This window comes from Palaemon carinicauda, chromosome 17 (assembly GCF_036898095.1).
Source record: "Palaemon carinicauda isolate YSFRI2023 chromosome 17, ASM3689809v2, whole genome shotgun sequence".
Lineage (NCBI taxonomy): Eukaryota > Metazoa > Arthropoda > Malacostraca > Decapoda > Palaemonidae > Palaemon > Palaemon carinicauda.
The window spans coordinates 32,652,461-32,674,979 of NC_090741.1; the positions used below are offsets into that span (position 1 = coordinate 32,652,461).

General features: G+C 38.4%; 2 long non-coding RNA genes across 3 annotated transcripts in view; one reads left to right on the plus strand and one right to left on the minus strand.

The window, feature by feature from the left end:
- The window catches only part of LOC137656650 (uncharacterized), a 116,118-nt gene extending 109,977 nt beyond the window's left edge, over positions 1 to 6,141 (minus strand). The window contains exons 1-2 of the long non-coding RNA XR_011046997.1: positions 5,979 to 6,141; positions 3,463 to 3,594 (exon numbers count right to left, since the gene is read on the minus strand). This is a non-coding gene — a long non-coding RNA (uncharacterized lncRNA). The remainder of the gene's footprint in view (positions 1 to 3,462; positions 3,595 to 5,978) is intronic.
- The window catches only part of LOC137656649 (uncharacterized), a 228,383-nt gene that overhangs the window by 21,673 nt on the left and 184,191 nt on the right, over positions 1 to 22,519 (plus strand). The gene's annotated exons all lie outside the window — the stretch shown is intronic.

The window sequence follows — 22,519 nt, forward strand, 5'->3', positions numbered from 1 at the left end:
ATGGAGGCCGCTGTCGTAAAAATAGTGTAGGAACCCTTGTGAGGGGTGAGCTTGGAGTTAATACACCCCCACTCTGATAGTGTTCTGGCCCAGATAGCCTGGGCCTGCTCTTTTGGAAATATGACCGTTTCCTTCGGTACCTTGTCCATACGGACCAATGCATGTTCCTTTAACCGTACAAAACCATTGAACGGGAATGCTAGGCCCAGGGGATAGAACTCCAGGTCCTCTAGAGGGCGGGTGCCCATGCCCTCCAGAGTTAGGGAGCCATCTACGAATGGAGCATGCAAAGCAAACCGCCAAGGATTGTTTTTATCGAAGGGCGGCAGCTTCGATGCGTCTGGGGCAGAAGGGGGAGGGAACTGAGTTCCGGCGCGGATCAGAGTAGCCATCATATCCTTAATCTCTGTTATTGCACCAGAGTGATGTTGAACTTGATCCCTGACCAATCCTTTGATCAGTTGGATGGGGAGGAGATCAGCCCAGGGTACCTGAAAGTCACCCGTTGGTTTTTTCTTGGATTTGGTAGACTTAGACTTCTTAGGAGTAGTGGTTTTACGAGGAGCAATATGAATATCAGGAGCTGTCGAGGGTCCGGGGACCGGTGACGTTGATACTGGCAAAGCTGAAGTCTTATAAGTTCGAAGTGGCTTCACCTTGGGTCGTACGGAGGCAGAGGGATCCCGAGGAGAAGCCTTAGAGTTATCAAAACCTAGAAAGGAAGAGGTAGAAGAGGGAGTAGGAGAGAAAAGGGTTTCCACCAACTCGGCACCACTTACCTGCTCGTCCCTGGGTTCTACGTCTATATCCAGACCAGCCATGTCCATCGGTACGAGGGTTTCGTCCTCCACGGAAATGGTAGCCCTGACTTCTTCAATTAAAGGGGCAGCAAGGTCAGGAGAGACTGCAGCAATAGTCGAGCCTGGGAAGAGACGGGAGGCCATATCCCCATCGAGGAGATAGGGTGCACCAGACGGGGCATTCCTGCCAAAGCCCGACACCCACGGACGAAGAGTAGCCCTTGCTGACCGAAGGGAGACATCATCGGCCTGTAAGATTTGCAGTGATTAGTGATGGAGGAGGGGGTTTGCCCTCCCAAATATACTGTGTATATCATATTCATGTCTATATTAGTGTCTGCCAACGAGAAATAAGGAACAAAGGGAAAACCCACTTAAATCATCATTCAGCAGAACTGACGACAACTCGTAACAGAACGAGCACAAATCCGGGAACCACACTGGGTATTGGGCCTGTCCCGGTTCCTGGATAAAGGGAATGGAGCAGTGAGCATGAGACCGGCAGAGGTCATGCCCAACGGGGTCGCTGAACGAGGCAGAGCATCCTTCAGCAGTACAACGGGCCTTCTGTAAAAGAAAGGAGACATGAGTCTGGTGTTGCTTGAAACTCTGATAAGGGATAAAAAACCTATTATTTTAGAGTTCTGGCACTCACTGAATTACCTAAGCACCCATATTGCATTGACCAAACAACTGACTATTAACTTTAAGTTGATACCGCCCCATACCATTGTTGGCACTTTAATATTCAATTGTCTGTATATTTGTAATGCACCCAATGTCTGTTAATGACATAAGGATAATAAGCTTAAAGCAATCCGCCGACCTCCAAGGGTCGGGGAAGCAGTGACATGCCCTTAAAATAAATACAAACACCAGCCTTAGCTAAAGGCAAGGCAAATATAAGTGTGAAGTGTATGGGCGACCTCCGGTGAAGCCGGAGCTCCGGTGAGGCCGGATCGTAATGAAATGTCCTGAATAAAGGAGCCTTAGCTAATTAGCTAAGGCAACTTTAAGTGTGAAGTGTTTGGGCGACCTCCGGTGACGCCGGAGGATAATGAGATGCCCTGAATAATTCAATTGTGGCTAATAATTCAATTGTGAAAGATAAAAAGCTAAGTCGTAGCTAAAGACTAAAGCTTAGATTATAGTAAAGCGTATTTACGATCTCCGGTGAGGCCGGAGGGAGAAGAAAGGTCCTGAATAATTATTGTGAATAACAAACACAGTTGTAATAACAAAGGCTATTGTGGATATGGCCGTGGCCTGAGACCGAAGTAAGGGCCACCGGAGGGTCGTATCTAAACAATATGAAGCCCGTCCCATGTAGTAAACAATATAAATATAACAATAGAACGAAAGTTATTGAGAATCCCTCGTGGCGGAGTATAACTCAAGGCGGAGTGGAAAACGTTCATAACTACTCCCGAGCCGTAACGGGGAGAGGACGAAACACGGACCAAAATAACGCTAACAATTGAAAAGTCACGAAAAATAAATAACTCTTAAGTTATCATCCACCCAGAGGGGGAGAGGTGAGGGAGGGAGAACCCGCTGAACGCACAAAACGGAAAACGGGAAATCCGCTCCCCCACCGGAGCTAAGAAAGAAAACGAGAGAAAGGGGTAACTCGTGACTGCGAACAGAAAACGGGGACCCCAATCTCTCGCTCTCTTGGACACAAAAACAGGACTAAAAATCACAAAACACTATTATAAACGTATAAAATAAAAATGTACATCCATATAACACTACGATCGAAGAATAGCATCCGTTAAAACTTAAAATAAATAGCACAGTCGAGTGACGAACGCCTCGGGCGGTTACTAAACAAAAACAAAGCCAAATCGCTATCTCGATCGTAGGCTGGACTTACTAGCAAAAAGTACCATGAGCATAAATACACAAAAAAATAAAAATAAAAATAATAACGGTTCTAAAGGCATAAGGCCAGGGACTTAACCAAGAACCTAAGTGACAGAGTACTAAACGGGCAGATAAAGATGAATTCCCAAACAAGTGAACAAACAATGGCCGCCATGAAAGGCCAGACGGGAATAATAAAACAGACTATACTGGATCTAAAACAAAAGCCCGGTACAATAAAATACTGTCAAAACAAACTATGGTACTTAACATTGGAATGTGTGAAGATGGAGCTTCGGACATGACAAAATAAATCCACGGTAGATAAAAAAGACCGAGAGCACAACAAAACCATTCAACACTTTGTATTCCAAAAAGAAGGATGTTGTTCAGATGGCGCTCGCGTCGTGGCGTGGGTGGTGCGGCGATGGGGGTGTGTCTAGGGCCTCTGTATCGGCCCATCCCTTTGGCGAAGGAATTAACTAAATGGAAGACAACCTGTGAATAGTGGATTTCACGCGCCTTTGCTTTATACACGACACCCAAAAGGTGCTCGCGCGAGGGTTGTAACCTCAGCATTCCATGCTTTTATCTTTCTCTGGTATAATTGGAAGGTTTTTATCAGAAAAGGTATACAAGAAGGACTTTTCACCGGGCGCCACAGGTTCGACCCAGAAAAAGTATATATCTTTAAAAAGTTTCAGACCATCTTTAACCTGTACCCTGATTGGTATTTGACTGAAAGGCTTCTCTTACAATTTAAGTTTAAAAACCAATTCAAATAAGCTTTACTTACAAATTCTAAATAAGTTGCATATGGCCTTGATATTCCTTTGATCTTGCTTTAAGGCCATCTTATTCTCTTCAAACCATCGAATAGTGTTCCCATAAGATTGAAGTTTCATTATCAGCTGTTTTAGTCACCTTCCTGCAAAATAAAATCTTGTATTAAATCCCAGGATACAGTACACAACCAATTATCTTCAGAATTAACTTTATACAGCATACATTGTAAAAGTAAATACATTGTAAAAGTAAATACATTGTAAAAGTAAAATTATAAGAGCAAAACAAATTTCAAACTTTTTCCAGTTTAATTTGCCCATACAAGCATCAACATACTAAATATTTAGGCCTCAATTGGGACATAGGGTCCAGCAACCCTTTCAGTGCACATCTTAAACACGGGTAACCCCACAGGGAAAGGCTATGCAGCTGCAGTGCAAGTTATGCAATTGTAGATATAACTAAAGGAAAGTTATAATTTTGGAATAAAACATATTGCAGTCAAAAACACTCTTCAAAGACTTCAGTAATGCCTACAGTGAACTGTTTGAAATGGAGATCAATTGAGCCCCCTATAACCAGGTGCTGGAACTCTGGGGTCATAGTACTGTACATCTTGGGGTAAACATTGTTGGAGAGGTTGAACATTAAGATTTGAAAGAGCAAGCAAGAAAAAAAAGCAGGATACAAAGCAAGTGCAACTAAAAATCAAAAAGAATACTGCAATCTTTGAATAATACCTACAGTACACTGTAAAAGGACACTGATGCTATTACCCTACTACAAGGATAATCCTATAAAAAAAATAATTACAAAATGCAGAAACCTTATAAACCTGGTTCTACCTTTTCCAAAACTACCATTTTAAATTATTAAAAATGTTCCTGCAGTCTTAGTTATATTTCTTTTCTGGTTAGAAAAGGGAGCTATATCAAAGAAACTAAATTATGATCATGCTAACTACATATTTAAATTTGCCTAGAGCTTAAAGCAGAGAAGTCTACTAATTACCCAGTATTTTACTCGTGAGTTTTTATTTTCTCAAATAGGTTCCATCCTGTACTGGTTCTCAGCATTTAAATCTTTGGCTGAATCCACACCACCAGGCAGTGCCCAACGGGTTACAGTTAACAGAGCACAATAGGGAATAGCATTTATCACCGATGAGGTCATTTGTGTGAAAACTGTGGCAAACAACCTGCTCATAGTTTAGACAGGTTATAAGCATCACTGGAAGGCAAAAGATTCTAGAAGTAACGACTATTACAGGACGTCGCAACTTAGCGGTTTTGGTTTTGTCCTTCACAAGTGTTATTTATGGTTACCTCACTTAAGCAAAGTCTCTTTTCTGCAAAGGTGTATTGTATTCTCTATCTTTTCTGCAAAGGTGTATCTTATTCTAACAGCTATTGAAAATACAATGGTGTTTTGGTACATTTGCATAATTGGTCCAAAGTGATTTTTAGGATTCTTCCAGGTAATGCAATATAGATACAGTGCTTTATACGGGTTTCCCTTGCATTATTCATTGCTTTGCAATTACACTTGCATCGTATCATTTTGATATTGCTACTCACCCTGACTGATTTCATACTGCCCTGAACTGGAAGCTGCTAAATAAATCTAACTCAAATTGACAAAATTGAGTAGGCTACCTACATGTAGACAGGTGTTAAACTTGACCTGTCAATCTTTGCCCAGTGTAGTAGTAAATGGATCATAGTACTAAGCTAGAGCTGCTTGCCAGATATGTAACTGCTCACTTTCTGTGCAGACTTTGCTGATCATTCTTGCCACCCAAGATTATTTCAAATTTTACATTCTCGGGACATTACTGTACCTAGATTTATGGTCACGTGAGGACACAGTATACCTTATATCTGCATGAAAGCTTTGTATACATGGCTATACTGTACCATTAAATGGCCTTAACTAGAAACATTTTCATAATAGATTTCCATGATTGAGATTTTATAAATCATGCTAGTGATGAATTCAACTTTTTGCATAACATAAAAATTTGCAATATGGGGATCTTTTGGCCAACTTATGACACCTCTACCTAAGAGAACATTTTTCTTTTTAAGTATTCTATAGATACATCTCTAATTCTTCCATCCATACGCAGTATTACATGTGCAAACCAGTGAATTCTCTTCAAATGGAGGGTGGTTATTTGTTATTTCTAGAACAATTTTGGAGAAAAAAGTGGCACCCTAAAGTTTAGTAAACAAGATTAGTCTAAATTTTCTTTGATTGCTAATTACCATCTAAAAAATACTTTTAATTAGAAAGAAAATAATGGTATCCTACCTAATTTCATTGGTAGATCAATACTATAAATACTATTTCAAATATATCAAGGTTACTTTATTTCAATAGCAATTTCATAACTTCCACCACAACTTTTAACCCACTATGCAGCATTTCCATACATAAAAGGTCAAAGAAAAATAAGCCATAATTACAAGTTCTATAATTTTAATAAACTATCCCAAAGCCAGTTTTAAAATACAAAATTCTTACTTCATATAACAGCGAAGTCTAGGCGCCATCTTCATTTACCATTTGATTAGTTCACTCCCATTACCTGAATAACCATTCAGTAGATTAAAACTTTACATTAGTGCTATGTTGATCCCATGTGCCCCACTATAGCAGCAGCAGCAGCAGTAGTGAGCTATTCAAAACTTTGAAATTCCTCTTGCTGCAGGTTTGGTATCTGAAAGAAAGTGTCAGTTAATTTTTTTCATCTTGGCCCATTCAGATCTAATTTGAACATATCTATACAATCTGTTCTGTATCAAAGTAAATAACTCAGCAGGAAAATAAGTCGATGAATCTAAAAAAGAAAGAAAAACCTATAGTATAAACTACACTAAACCAAGTCTACCTAGGACAATACTAATGTTAGTCTAAACTAGCTTATTGTAGACAAAGATTACACATAAATAAAAGCCAAACATTTTTCTAGTCACCATTTGAAAAATTAACAAGGTTTTTCCCAGACTCCAACTTTAGTCCACAACACTTTTTACATAATACAACTACTTAAGTTCAGTCTTATAAGCTAAATTTATAGTACTCAACACTAAATTTAAAGTATTTTCCTAGCTGTACAAACCATTGTTCTTTAAAATAGGGAACATGTCTTCACTGGAGCCGGAATGGACACTCCAAAATCAAACCATTGTTCTCTAGTCTTAGGTAGTGCCATAGCAACAAGCTTCTTCACCATGCAGGAATACAGAGACCACTGACCCTGTCAACAGTGTGCTTATAGTTCACTTAATTCAATTTTAATCAGGCTACAGATCACCTGGCATGGTTACTGCAAGCTAAAGATATGTAATGTGGTAATGACCTGAATGACAATTCTATGGAGTGGACTTCCACCCAGATGTAAATCTGCTTCATTAAGCTTGCAGAAGGCTTGAGACAGTGCATGCATCCTTGTTGCCTTGGCAATTACTGCATTGTCACCCATTAACACCAATGAATGCCTCTTCAAAATTCCTTTGAATATGTGCAGAGCAAGAAAGGTTGCGTGCCTTTCCAGGGTGTTTATGTTCAAACATTTCTAATTTTGACCATACTCCTGGTGCATACTACCAGGGACCGAGTCAGGGGCATATGCATGGGCAGTAGCAACAGATCCACCGAGGAGACCAAAGCAGCAAAAGATAAGTCTTCTTGGGCATTGCCAATAGACACCAGCAAAGGTTTACTTCACTTCTACCCCCTCAGGGAATATGCCTGCCACCACACAGCCTCTATACAAAATCTCTGTATGAAGATTATTGCAAATAATCATTACCCTTACCAGAATCACAGAGGGAGTATCTATAGCTGGTTTACTCAAACAGGTTGCAATGTCTACCCTTTCTACCAAGTACAAATCTGCTCAACTAACTTTCCACTTAACCAGGATTCACTTCATACAAAGAAAAATAAAATAGGTGATTTCAGGAGCTGACACTGCATAAATATTAGTCAGTGGCCAAAACAATTAATAAGACTTTCAGACTGATGGAGGGAGTGGAGCTTCTCGTCCACCACACCACCAGTGGTTAACCACTCAATTCTAACTATTGTCTCCAGCTCTAGCTAAAACAATCTGCCTATTTAATTATGATGGTTTGCAGTTCATGTAGGAACAATCTGAAATAAATTTAAAAAGGCACTTACGTACAATTGGCAACTGTCACAACTTATAATTCTACACCTTTCTTCCCTGAACCCTCCATGCTGTAAATCCCCCTGAAGAAGCATCATCTGCACTTAAAGCATGATGTTGAAATGACAACCCTTCACAAAACCACACCTGTAGAAATAAAGAAAAACTTCCTCAAATCACAAATGGCCTTGTGCTTTCAAATTTTGGATACTGTACATACATTTTTTAAGTCTACATATAGAGCATTCCAAGTAGAAATTTAAGAATTTTTCTAAACTTAAAGAGCAATGAACCAATTCAAATTGTAACCAATGATACCATATTAAGGTAGATTTGCTTTAATAAAAATTTAAATTCCAGAAAAAAAGTGGTTAAAGCAAACAGAATTTACCGTTGCATCATTAGGAATTGTGCATCTGAGCTAAACTATTTGGAGTTAATTTTCAGGACAATGTAAAATACAATGATAAAGATCTTTTCAAAATATTTACAAAAGGCTTAGTCTACATGTAAAATATTAAATTGCAACAATTCTATTTTCCTACCTATACAAATCCTAGTCCTTTGATAGGGAGATTGTTTCAGCGTAAGCTGGAGTAATATTTATGGTTAAAAAATTCATTAAGCTATTGGTGGAGGATGCAGGCGAGAAGTCACCCCTCTCCAGTCTGAAAGCTTCAACTTTGGATTTTTCTGCCCACAGGAGTGGTTGAGGGGGGAAAGTTTAAAAATATTAAAGAATTGCTTTGTTCCTATGAGACATACAAACCAACATCCTTTAACGAGTGCTTGGTGGGTTGGAAGTAACCTTACAACCAAATTATATAGCTCACTTTCTTCGTGGAGGTATCCAAATCTTTGGTCCCTTATGGTAACAAAGCAGTAACTCCAGAAACCCCAGGTCATTCATTGGGATGAGTAGACTGATAGGGGATGGCCTGTACATGGAGACATGTACTTTCATCAAATGAAGAAACCATTCAAGAGGGGTAAAAGTTTGGAATGAAATATTTTATCAATGGGTGGATATATATTCCACTATCCTCCCCCTCCTTTGGGGAGGAAGTTAGAAATTTTAAGAGAAAGGAAGTAGCTGCTAAGTAACTTGCCCATCATAGTATTTGGATCTTTTACAATTTAAAACTAACCTTTGCAGTAAAGTTTAGGATAGGCAATTTTTCCCCACAGCAAAGGCTTTGCAACAATCAAGTCTTTTGCATTGGAAAAGTGAACACACTAATTCCAAGGTAATTAATTTTTTATTATTATCCACATTGTAACTATTTCAAGACTAAAACCAACTTGAAACTTAATTTCAGGATAGCATTTTAGAAAATGGAAAATCCCACCTATCGCAAGCTTTAAGACTTACCCTACATTAAGAGAATTCATTAACTAAGACCACCATGTGATTATCCAAAAAATCAAACGTCAGGAATGTTTTCAGCCGACCTGGATGGCCGTTAAATCTCTCAAAAAAGTGACAGGTAGGTTCTTTTTTGCTGGAAATGTTAATCTACCTGGTCTCGTACAGGAGCTAAGAAGAGGACTCCAGCAATCTATCCATCTATCATTGGGATGAATAAGCCGATACGGCCAAAGAAGATCAGTACAGTATGGTTAACCATCAGAGATGCAGCCTGGAATAACACACCTGACTTACGATGATTAGAGTTGGTATATATTCCATTCTGCCCCTCTAAGGAGGATGGGTGAAAACTCTAGGTTCTAAAGATCTGTGCTCAGTAGTAGAATTTACAAGAATCAAGTCAGATCCAATTAATGCTGAGACTGCTTCATCCCTGAGAGAGGCACCCTCATTCTACACTAACATCTTTCCATTACCATCAACAAGATACGTATCCCACATGGATGCTGGACTGGCTACACTATAAGCCACCACAGACCATGTGCAAAGGTATCAAGGAGCTTGCAAATTCTCCTGTAGATTAAATTCACGGTGGTCTAGTGCAAACGCCAAACCTTCAAAGCTTGGTAGACTGCAAGATTCCTCTTGAAAGCAAGAGTAGGGCCTAGCCGCTGACTTCATGAGTTTTAATCCTGCCTGGTAACTATCCACCCATCAATGAAGGCATACATATTATGGATCTACACAGTCTGAAAAGAGTATTCTGACATCTTCCTTAGTTTTGCCTATGCTAAGTAAGGGTCACAGACACTCGAGTCAGAGGTGTCAGGTCATCTTTATATAGCACCATAGAGGCCTCACGGGACAAAAGCATCCTGTTCTCCATGCCACTAGACTTCACGTAGAGGGGGGATGGAGAAGGGCACAATCTGAAGTCATGTCCCAGCAGGTGCAGAGTTTGGCCTTGTGCCCTAGGACTAAACTAAGGAGCTCCACCCACACCTCAGCATGGAAGATTAAGGCCATGAGATTAAGTAACTCTCCTCAACACTTCGCTGAAATTAAGGCAGCAGTGTCTAGCAAGTCAGAACCTTGACCGAGGCCTTCCCAAAGGCTTGGATGAGTAAGAGTGAAAGCCTTGAGAACAAGGGGCATATTCCACTCTGGTACCAGAGATACCAAGGTCATTAAGATTGTTCGAAGCTGCTCACGCACATAGGCAACTCTTATGAGGAGAGGTCTATCCCCGTAAGCCAGGAGATCATGCTCAAGTCTGAGCAGTAGCCTTGACAGCAGACAGCAGTGACAGAAGCTTTTCTTGACAAGAAAGATGAGGAAACCTATGATCTCTTCTAGAGATAATCTGACTAGTTTAGAATCCCTTCTTTGATATTAATAGAGAATGGCCCGTTTTCCTTGGAAGAGTGAGGTCCAAGGGAATTCTCTCGGGATCTCAAGAGAGAATGGGATACCATTCAGCATGGTCATCTGATTGCCACCAGGATCAATCAAACTCCGTGTGATTCTACATGGTAGATTAGCAGATAGAACAGGGTAGAACTGAGACTGGGGGGCAACCGTCCATGGGATCTCATGGGTATTGGAGACTTCGAACATGGTCCATGGGATTGGACTGGACTAGTAAAGAGCTTAATGTTCAGCCATGTTGCGAACAAGTCAATCCCGAGAACACCACAAACCAGCAGCTTTTACATTAAACTGGATGAAGGGATCACTGACCCTACAACTGCCTTCCAACCAAGCGTCTCCTAGTCAAGTACTATTACCCAGACTGTATTTGGTTGACAACTCTACAGCACGGAATGCGATCCCAAAATGCATCGACTTCTTCAGCTTGGAGTTTAGCGTAAGCCACTACTGTATAGTAATATCATAGCAACAAGCCACCATATGCATCCTAAACATTCTTTCAATGCTAGAGAGGCTGCTAGCCTCAGGACAATGAAGAGTAGATAATACTTCTAACCACATCCGAGAAGACAAAATCTGTTAGACATACACCCCTCCCCTCTTTCGATGCATCTGAGCATAAGTGCATGTCCAGAGAAAAGATCGAGACTCGTGTGAGGGTTCATAGTTCAACCAACAGATTAAGATCAACCCAAACTTCCCGTTCAGCTGGCATGGGGAGGGACGGGAGATCCCTGGAGTGACTAGTAATTCTTCAAACAGTAGTGAAGAGATCTCTGGTAAAGACGTCCACTTGAACGAGCTTCTCTAGTGAGGAAAGGCAACAGGCAAGATTCTGCCAATGCAGAGCTAACAGTTGTGTAACTGAAGACATGCTACCTCCTTGGGCTTGCCGATGTGATTGTCTAACTGATAGACACTCGCTGCTGTAATGTTTATCAGCATGCCCAAGTAATTCAACCTCTATTGTCACACTCCCAGACAATGGGAAAAGAGAAAAGTAACTATCCTGTAGCATCTACCCTATGGAGCCTGCCAGGATCAGCCACCTGAGATACATCCATATCCATATATCCCTTGCTAGTGGGCCCAAGCTAATACCAAGGTGAACTTCTGAATGAATACCTGAAAAGGAGTACACAGTCCAGAGCAGTCCTAAACTGGTACATTCTAACAGTAACAGAGGAAGAAGGGAGGCGCTTTCTAATGGACTGATGCATGGATACTTAAAAGTGTGTCCTTCAGATCCACTGACACCATGTGGTCTTCCTATCTGATGATACTTGGCAGAGATCATCCTGAATTTAGTTTCACCCAAAAACTTGTTCCGTGGCAAGGTCTATGACCAGCCTTCAGCCCCCTACTTTACAACCCCGGAGATTCATCTGATGACTTCCAGTGTGCTCCTCTCTAACAACCCTCCTACCTCAGTTTGCAAAGCCATGACTTGAAGCAACGTTGGAAGAATGGATAGGTACTACTGTATATTGGAAAATGAGAAATGGGGGAGCCAAATAGCTGAAGGTGGTAGCAAGTCACAGTCCTGAAGAACTCCCAATACCCAAGGCTCTGCTCTATGCCTCTGCTGATTTTCCAAAGAATATGATTGTTTGGGCCCAAGGACATTATCGACAACATAATTTGGGACTGAATACGGCCCAGATATGATCACTGGCACAGACTGGAGGAGTACAGTACTGCACTTAACTCTCCCCTCTGCTGGATGGGACAGAGGGAAGAGATGGACAGTCAGACGGGATGGAGGTACTGTCCATCAAGCACTGGAAGATTATCCCTCCACCACCAACTGTCTTCCACTTCACACAAATTCATAATGATAGCCTCAAATAGTGCCATCCTCTCAGCGCACTACCAAAGTATTGCGGGTTGAGGGAGGGGCAGTTAGATGTAGAATACTGAAGCTCCAATCACGGGGCAAAAAGTGCATGGTGCCGTAAACCCTGGCCCACCTGTCTACTGTAATAACTGGAAACTCAATCCAAGACACCAGAGGGCAGCCCTAGAGGTTAAGTGACAGGGTCATAGCCTTAGTCCTGTGCACTGGTTCTAGGGGGTCATAACACTGAGCAGTACCTCAGTCCCACCCAGCTACCTGGGAGACTAGAGCCACAATCCTGATGAGCAGTGGCCAGAGTGCTTTGATCAACCCCATACATTGGCCATGGGGATGGTGGGTTGCTGAAACACTGAGCCAACATCAGTCCCAAGAACCCAAGCCACACCTTGGGAGGGGGAAGGAAGAAGTTCTGGGCCATGATATGGAGTCTCAACTCTGGCTCAGTGCATCAGCACAGGGGTTGCTGAAAGATGGAAAATCAGTCAACCTGGTCACCAGGTAGCTGGGGACCCAGGCCCTGGACCAGGGGGTGCCAAAGCAGAGCCATGACACTGCCATGGCCCTGTGTCTGCCCTCCTAATGGGGACTTCAACTTCTTCCTCTACTACTTACAAGAATTGTGTACAAAGTAAAGTCAAACAGGAATAACACAGGGGCACACTCACAGGGGAGAAAAAGCTCCAGACTCCCAGGTATAAGTGGCAGGGTAATTCCATAGGGATAATAGACAAAAGGGCAAAGAGGTGACAGTCAGGGGAGATGCACGGGGAACAACCCCAAACTGGCCCCCCCTACCACCAGGGCAACAAGTCCTTTCATCCCTGGGCCCACCCTACAGTCAGGGAGGGGGAACAACTGCAGACACCACAGGAGTCACAGACACTGAAGACCTGCTGACCACGCCTTTCACCACTTGCCTCACAAAGAAAACACTGGCACTGGGGAGCCTGACTAAAAAACCTACGAAGGCCCAAACCTTTCTTAGATCACACTCATTAGCAGTATACAGAAACAGAAGAGCATCCATCCTCTGATTGGGTAAGATGAAAATTGGGGGAACTACGACCAGAACTTGAAAGACAAACAACGTAGCTCTAAAGACTCCTTGCTCCCGACGCATACTCCCTGGCAATCGAGCAAGGGATTTAAGCACAAGTGTGGCAGTAGCAGACACACCCAATGAGCAGAAGCAGCAAAGCTCTCCTCCTCAAAACATATGCCTGATACTGCCTAGGCAGCCGCAACCTACACTCGGCATGCTGGGATGATTGTTAACAATCATGCCCCTAGCAAGAAGCACAGAGTGATCTATACATCCGGTTCAACAACCAAATGGAAAAGTCCATCCTCGCACGTACGGGTGCCTTGACTTTCATAATTAATTGCCAGCATTTCATCACCAATCTACATACGCCTATTAACACAAAGAGCCTCTATTAGATTTTGCCTGTATCTTGAAGTTTTAATCCAATAATTCTTCATTCATCATTTCTGACATGATTTATGGTTCTGAGCCATATAGGCCTGGGTCTCAAATCATTCCAGTGCCTTGGAGCCTAACTAAACATTTAATGAACTACAGTAATCTCTTGAGGAGTGCGAAGACCATGCCCAAACCCATCTCCATCTACCTCTCAGCATTATCTCATCCACATATGGTAATGTACTCTGGTAATCAGTTCATTTCTAATCCTGTCCTGCCAAATAACACCCAATATTCTTTTAAGGGCTTTGCCCTCAAATCTTCTAAATCTGTTGGAGATTGTTTGTCATACTATGACATGTCCATACAATAACACCGATCTCACTAAACATACAATATACCTGCAGTTGATTTTTACATGTAATTTCAGGCAATTTGATTTCCAAATTTTACTTAACATAGCTATTGTCTGATTTTCTATTTTCTATTTTTCATAAAAATTAAATTCTAAATACCCTGTACAGTATTAGAAATGGTTCCTAAGTATTTTAAATGTATCTACCAAAATCCTTTCTCCTAACCATCATCTCTTCTGTTTACCTTGAGCCCAACCTTGTGATATTTCATGCATTCTGGTAAGCAAGCATTGCAAATCCTGGCGTTCAGCTAATACTGAATTATGCATGTACTGAACGAAAAATTTAAAATTCCTTTAAGGGGGCACTTCACAAAATCATGTTTGTGCTTTTAGCCCAAACAAACTAGAATCAACTACTTAAAGGGTGGTTTGTATTACGCGTAACAAATACAATGGCAGCTTTTTAATTAAGCATTAAAAAATTTTGATTTAGCATTCAATAACATTCAATATATATACAGTATAAGTAAAAAAATAGATCAATATTAAAAAAGTTACTTTACATTACTTACAAAATAATGGAGCTTTTTCTCGCAAAGTACAAAGATTTCAAGTTAGAACTGGTCACTCATTACTCCCAAAATGAAGAGGGCAAAATTTACCAAACATCCAATAGCCACAGTTAAGACTATCAGTAAATTGGTTCAGAGTACACACTAGGCCCTCAAAAGAGTAACTACTCTGCTGCTTCAATGTATGCAAGCTATTTGGAAATAAACTATCTGGTTTAGATTCAAATTTTAGCAATAAATTAAACTACCATATAGCAGGTCTACCGTGGGAAAAAATTACCTTAATTACTTGGACTATTTATAAATTTGGGCCATAAAGCCCAATGAAAGCTGGGATGTTCGAGTTAATTTTCATACCCAGCAATTGCAACAAGACAAGAGGCTGGAATGCGATGAGAGAAAGATAACACTAGTCTAAAAAGATAGCAACAAGATATCAAAAGAATGCTCCAAAGACAAACCCCCAGCTAAGGAGTCTGCTACCGGTACTTTGCTACAAGGTCAAAAATTAAGGCCCTATTTCACTAATCCAGCAAAACTTCAAAATCTGGATTTTAACATTTCTTAGCACAAATATAAGTAACCCAACTAATAACATACCTTAATAGCCTACTAGTACAAATATTTCCATCAATGTTAAACTGAAGCTGAGGATCCCATGAAGGTAAATATGCAACTATCCATGTCTTGTGTGGATGAAACCTTTCCTAAAACTAAGAATGAATTCTTATACCCTCAATGAAAGATGTAATAAGCTCTCAAAATGAACAGTTGAATGACTAATGTAATGAATTTAATTTCAAATGTTCTTCAATTTTGCTTTGCAAATCCTATTAACCACCAAAGTAACAGTAAAATTATAGAACAGTGTAATAAACTTGGTAGAAAATACAGTATGACTATGTATTTTGTGGTGCTTGAATGGTTTTCATAATGATTTTAGTGATGGTGGGTCAACTATCTCAACTGAAAGCTATGGCTTTGTCCTAGGTACCGTCATCTATTGCATTCAAAACACCTTACAATATAAGAGTAGCCTACCACCTACAAGTCTAATTGTCTGTTATAAAAAAAAAATCATCGTAATGAAGGTGCTGTAACCAAAAACCGAGTTCTGTAATGGTAATGAAACGCTAACAAAACACTGGAGATTAATGATTTTTACTCGTCATAGCTCACTTTACTCGCAATTAAACGTTTCATTGATCCTCTTTTCTGGATTGTGGAAAATATTCGCCTGTAATCTAGATTTCGGCATTAATTATCCATGATAAAAGGAAAAAGGAAAAAAAAAAGTGAATACACATTCAAAGGAGTGAGTTTTAGCTTCCCACTCCAACCTCTGTTCAAACAAGGCTTTCCTTCCAATTTCCCATTATCTAAAATCACCTTACTTACCCAACCATTTCATTATCAACATAAAAAAAAGCTGCAATTGCATTGCATATTCCAATAATTAATATAAATAACGAAGAGGTTTAGAATGTAAAATATTGGGCCCATATTCTGTTCAAACAAGGAACTTTACTAAAACCTGTAACTTCGTTAATAGAGGTTTCCGCTAGTAGTATATGGGATTAAAAATAATTAATTTGAAAAGATCTATTCAATAATGCAAGTGACAATATCCTAGCAAATATTGTATTCTATAATTAAACCTACGTAACATAAGATTCTTTGCTCAACCAGATCTTTTAGCTTCATTCTCGGTCTGGATTTCCTAGTTTTAACAAGACACCTAATAATTTACATACTAAAATCCCGCAGTCTAATGCTCTGTTCATTTTTATTTTAAACAATAACACCATATTGCTGCTGCTGCTGCTATTAGTGTGGCCTCAACTTTTAAAGATAAGGTGGCTAAGACCATATTACAAAAGGTACATACATTGCTTAAGAGGGAAATTTTTCCTCTCGGGGAGATTTAATTTTAAATTAACCTCAAACAAATAAGACCAGGCCTATGAATAAAAGTTTAACTTAAATCTGAACTGTCGAAAAAACTGTTTTAGCCTACAGTTAGGCCTACTTACCAGCTATAGAAAATTCAACCCATTTAAACTTAGAACCCAAATTTACAAACTCCATCATTAAGCACTGTAGCAAAAACAGACTGGTTCGACGAGACTAACAGCAATAGACAATCTCAAACTACGGCTGAATAAATTAAAACCAGTTTTCCTTTCAAATGAAGTTTTAGACAATTCACCTGTCCCCTGAAACATTGAGCTTTAAGAACAGTTCGCTTTGCTTAATACGTTGTATTGGAATCTTGCCAAATTCCGTAGTTTAATTTGAAGTTACACAGTTATAGTTTCCAATTTAACACGAAAAAAGGGTACCGCAAATCCTTGCTATTAGTCATAAGGTTTTGTATCCATTTTTTTTTTTTTTTATCAAAGTTGCATCTATCCATCATTATGAATATAAATTCAGTGAATTATTTTGAAAAAAGCCAATAGGGCGCATATATAACATTTAGATCCCATTTCTATGTCACAGCTGGCTGTTTTAGTTAAGAAATTGTTAAGGGTTTGCCCTGGCCTGATTTGGCTCGCCCTTGCTTTATAACAGGGTGGAGGGAGTTTCTTCATTCACATTAAGACTTCAGAACGTGATAGCGATAATCAATAGAACAGTAAACTTATTTCACAAGTTTTAAAAATCTGTCAAGCAAGATTGGAAGTATCGTTAATTCCTGAATTTCAATCTATAGGATTTAGTGAAACTTCCACAATTATGGATATAACCCACTTATTTCTTTGTTTGGAAAAAAAAATAGTTCCAATTAACCAGTTACGCCAAAGTTATAGATTAAAAATAAGCTAATCTCGGATAACGCAGAACTTCCATATCTAAACAGATTCCCAAGCGAATAGGTTTGTAATTTGTGACAGTTATTATGCACTACACGAAAATTAATGGTTCCTAAGTATAGTACTAATAAGACCTTATCGATTCTGCAAGCCATCAGCCTTACTTAGTTAGTAGCTGTATTTATTTAAAGTAAAAACAGGATCACAATTGGTAATATATGTCTTACAATATGCACCTTTATAACTATCCATAACTAAATTAAAAACCCAAAATACCTACAAAAACAGTAGAGAAATGTTCTTGCAGCACTTAACACAATACCATTTAACAACGAAACTGTGACGTCTCATTTGGATCCTTAAGATCGGTTTTGGGCACAGTTTTCTATCATATATTTAGCAGCTTTCAACCAATCATGGACGAACATATAATTTTTTTACGAAGAGAACCGAAAACAAGACTCGTGATTGGCTGACAGACAAGGACTCTTCAGGCAGACTGTTGAGCTCACCATTTACGTCACCAGACATTTACCCCGCCATCTGTCGACAAGTTTGAAAAGTATAAGGACCTTAAGTTGAAAAGTATGAGGACCTTAAATTGAAAAGCATAAGGATCTTAAGAATTACTAGAAAAAAAAAAACTGAGTCCTGAATAAATTTCAATATGCTTATTGCCATCCATGTGTAATTAACATTCGAGAACTGAATTAGTTATTAGAGTAGGTCGTGTTTAGAGCAGAGAATGGGACATGATAAATTTTATAACTTCCCATTATTCCAGCTCAGTGTCATTATTTTTATTCTTTATTTTACTTTTAGTTTGCTCATTCTGAATTCACCGTTCTTCCTTTGAAAACGATTATTGCTTAGCATGAAATTCATTAATGTGATTTGCAATTTATTCCAGAAACATGATTGACTAAATTTATGAGTGAATTTTGGCATTTTTCAGCAAATTAACTTTTGTTGTAAAAATCAATGAATATGAACTTAAAATTCTAAACTTCAAAAAATATTCAAAATGGTAATGATAATGCTTATGATAGACATTCTGATGACAATAAAATTACATGAAAATCATTTTATATGCGATTATCACTCCTATGAGAAAAGATAAGTGTGATTACAAAAGGGAAAGTCTGTAATTAATAAACATTTAAAGGATATCGAAAAGATATAAGAAAATAGTCTCCTCAAGCTACTTAAATATCATCGTTGTATGTATAAAATTAATTAAAACTTAACAAGAACGTTTGAATGAAATGCATCACTTAAATTTAACTCATCCGTAATCAGCAGCTCATATAACCAACCAGAGGAACCAAAACCCTTTTAGGTAGAGAGCGTTTGAGCAAAATCCCTCCCGTAAATTTAACTCGCTCGCTAACAACAGCCCATACGTCAGAGGAACTCTCTCACCTTATACATTTTTAGTGGGAAATATCTGGCGTCTCATTGGTTGATTCTTTCTCAGCTCTGATTGGTGGTTGTACGTGACGTCATGCAATCGTATTTTTATGAATGAAATTAACAGGGTAGGAGTGAAAACCTATACTTATTGCAGATAAATTATGATGGAAAAAATAAAATTTTCATGGAAACAAACTAAAAATTATTAGTAATTAAGTAATAAATAAATGATGGATCTTTTTGAACTGTATTCTTAAATAAATACATCATATTCGAAGGAATACTTGACTTCATTCTGGCTACGATGTTAGATGTGTGTGTGTTTGTTTGTTAAAGAATAGGTTGTAGTAAGCGAAGGCGACCGCCAATCACAGCTGAGGAAGATATAGCCAATCAGAAGACTGGAATTTACAGCCACGAGAGAGTTCCGGCTCCTTATGAGTTGCTGTTCGAAAAACCTACCTAAATTTCCATCTAATCGTATTTAAACGCTCTAGCTACTAGCTCTGGGAAATGGGGCTGATCTTTTTATTTTAAGCAAATTAGAGAGACATTCTTCAGAATATATAGAAACATATATAAGATGTTTTTATGACACATTTTGAAAGCAAGATAATTTCATGATTAACAAAATCTACATTGAGAAAATACGTCTCTGTGACGTCATAATGAGTAGGATGAATTTTGCAACTTTTCTAAATGACTGATTAATTCATCTCTTTGCTTGGTTTGAATGAGCATTGAGTAAGATGTGATATACACTATTATCGTATCGAGTTTAATAATAATGAAAGAACTACGTGGTATCTGTTATATTTCAAGTATAATATAATTGAACAGATCATTAACCAAATCATTGTCATTAAAAGGAAATATGTAGTTGTAACGTTTAATACCAACGGTATACATATTTCAGGTAAATTACGACTTAGAAATGGCAACTTTTATGGAACAAAAACTATTTAGTAATAAGATCAAACTCGATTCTTGACCAACAGCAACCCATACACCACAGTAGCCGTCTCGTCTTATGCATGTTTAGCGGGAAATATCTGTTGTATCATTGGCTGATTCGTCCTCTGCTGTGATTGGTGCTTGTATGTGACGTCATGCAATTGTATTTTCGAATGAATTCAACTGAGTGAGGGTAAAATACCTACACATATTTTAGATAGATCTATAACTTAAAAAAATAATTTTTATTGGAATAAACTTGAAAAGATTATTAATTTAGTACAAAATAAATATCGAATCTCCTTGAAGTTAAATAAATACGTCATATTTAAAGGAATACTTGCCTGTGGTCTGGCTATGATGTGAAGCTGTAGTAACTGAAAGGAACCGCCAATCATTATCCCGTCAAAAGAGAGTTCTGGGGACTTATGAGTCGCTGTAAGAGAAACCTGCCAGAATTTCTATAAAATCGTATTTAAACGCTCCAGCTATGGGGGATATAGACCTGAAATTTTTTCCTTTTAAGGGAATATGAAATATATTTTCTTTAAATATATATTGAAAGTTCCTTGCAAGATGTTTTAAAACACAATTTATCAGAAGGATACATTTTAATTACCAAATAATTATTTCTACGAAGAAAAAATGCGTCTTTGTGACGTCATACCGAGTAGGATGAACTTTAAATCTTGTCTAAATGGTTGATTAATTCTGTTTGCTGGTTTGAGTGCGTTATGGAGTAACTCGTGGCTGATATTCGATACTCAAATAAATGCTATCATTTTATGAAGCTTATATAGTGAAGGAACTATAGGGAATGACTGTAATTCAAATTTTGTTAAATTTCAAGAACTATGTAAATTATTAGAAGGAATAAATGACTGTTTTGGTTACGATGTTAGATGTTTCTTTGTTTGTTTATGAAGCTACAGTAGGCAAAGGCAACAACCAATCACCGATGAGGGAGTTATAACCAATCAGAGGATTGGAATGTGACGTCATGAGGATGTTCCAAGCACTTATGCGGTTCTGAATGTTTACATGTCATAATAATAACGCGATTCCATCCCCAACTCGTCGATAAAGAACACTATTAATTCCTGACTGAAGCAAAAATCATGTACGAAAAATCATTAATAGGTGATAGACATTTATTCACAGGCCTAATTAAATGCATATAAAAAGGCCTAAACAGTATATTTCCAGTTTACCGTTAGTATTAACGCTAAGAAAGATTAGAATTCACATAGAAGGTGACAGTAGGATTAGTTACAAGAATGACCATCAGAGGGAATCGTTGTTCCAAAAGGACTTCTTTTAGTAGATCAAATGTTGTTTCTGATATGAAATTTGTTTTCTAATGAGAGAGAGAGAGAGAGAGAGAGAGAGAGAGAGAGAGAGAGAGAGAGAGAGAGAGAGATTTACATTATTGATTTACAAAGCATTCTTGAACAAAAAACAAGCCATATGCGGTGTGACAAGTTGAATGCTTTCGAACAAACATCATGAAATGACTGGAGGTCCTGTAGAGAGTAGGGTTCCCCTGCTGTATGGGGCCAGAAAAGCAGCCCTTAACAGATTAGAATTTGGCAGAGGAGCATTTGACAAAGGAGCATTTGACAGACGATCATTTTTATCCTCTCTCCCACAGATCTTCGCTTCTCGTTATTTGCGTTTCTATGTTTGAAAAGAACCCGTTTTCCTTTCTATGGTCAGGAAAAAAGGTAAGAGGGATTGTTTATGATGCCGTTAGCTATTCGCGATTTGTTTTCTGTGGAGCCTGCACACTACCAAGAATAATCGTTTAAGAAACAAACAATAATAATATCAATTAACACTATTGTTAATATAATCAGTATTATCTTTTTTGTGATTATTGATACTGTTATAAGCCTTATGGGTGTTGTTATTGTTAGTGTTCTTCTGATTGTACTAATGTTTGATTAATTAAATTTCATTTGCGAATAGAAACCATTTGAGAGAGAGAGAGAGAGAGAGAGAGAGAGAGAGAGAGAGAGAGAGAGAGAGAGAGAGAGAGAGAATAAAGACGGGCTTTTGACATTTATCAACAGAAAATTTGATTTTGAATAACTAAGTATGAGAGAGAGAGAGAGAGAGAGAGAGAGAGAGAGAGAGAGAGAGAGAGAGAGAGAGAGAGAGAGAAAAAAAATTAACTATTGTTCCTATTTAAATCAACATTATGCAAAAATGTAATTTCGATAGCAACAGAAATATATTTTCGAAGCAAACATGAACAATAATAATAATAATAATAATAATAATAATAATAATAATAATAATAATAATAATGAGGAAAATATGTGATAGCACAAGCATAATGTAGCAAATGTGAAAAGTTAGTCAATGTGATTTTCCTCTGGCATATTGCACAATGCATTAACAGGCAAAGAAAAAGTAAACAGTTTCATGATTATCATTTTACATATGATACGACTATCAAGCTGAAAGGTCTATTCATATACCTTACTTTATAACGTCTCACTTCCATATATCTATTGTTTTCAGATAGCTGTTATTTAAATGGATATTGAATAATTTCTTTTTTACTTAAGTCTATCAGTGTCTAAATTGGTTTATATATGACTATAAACCTGTCATGTAATTAGAGATTCTATATACCTGTCATGTAATTAGAGATTCTATATACCTGTCATGCAATTAGAGATTCCGTATAC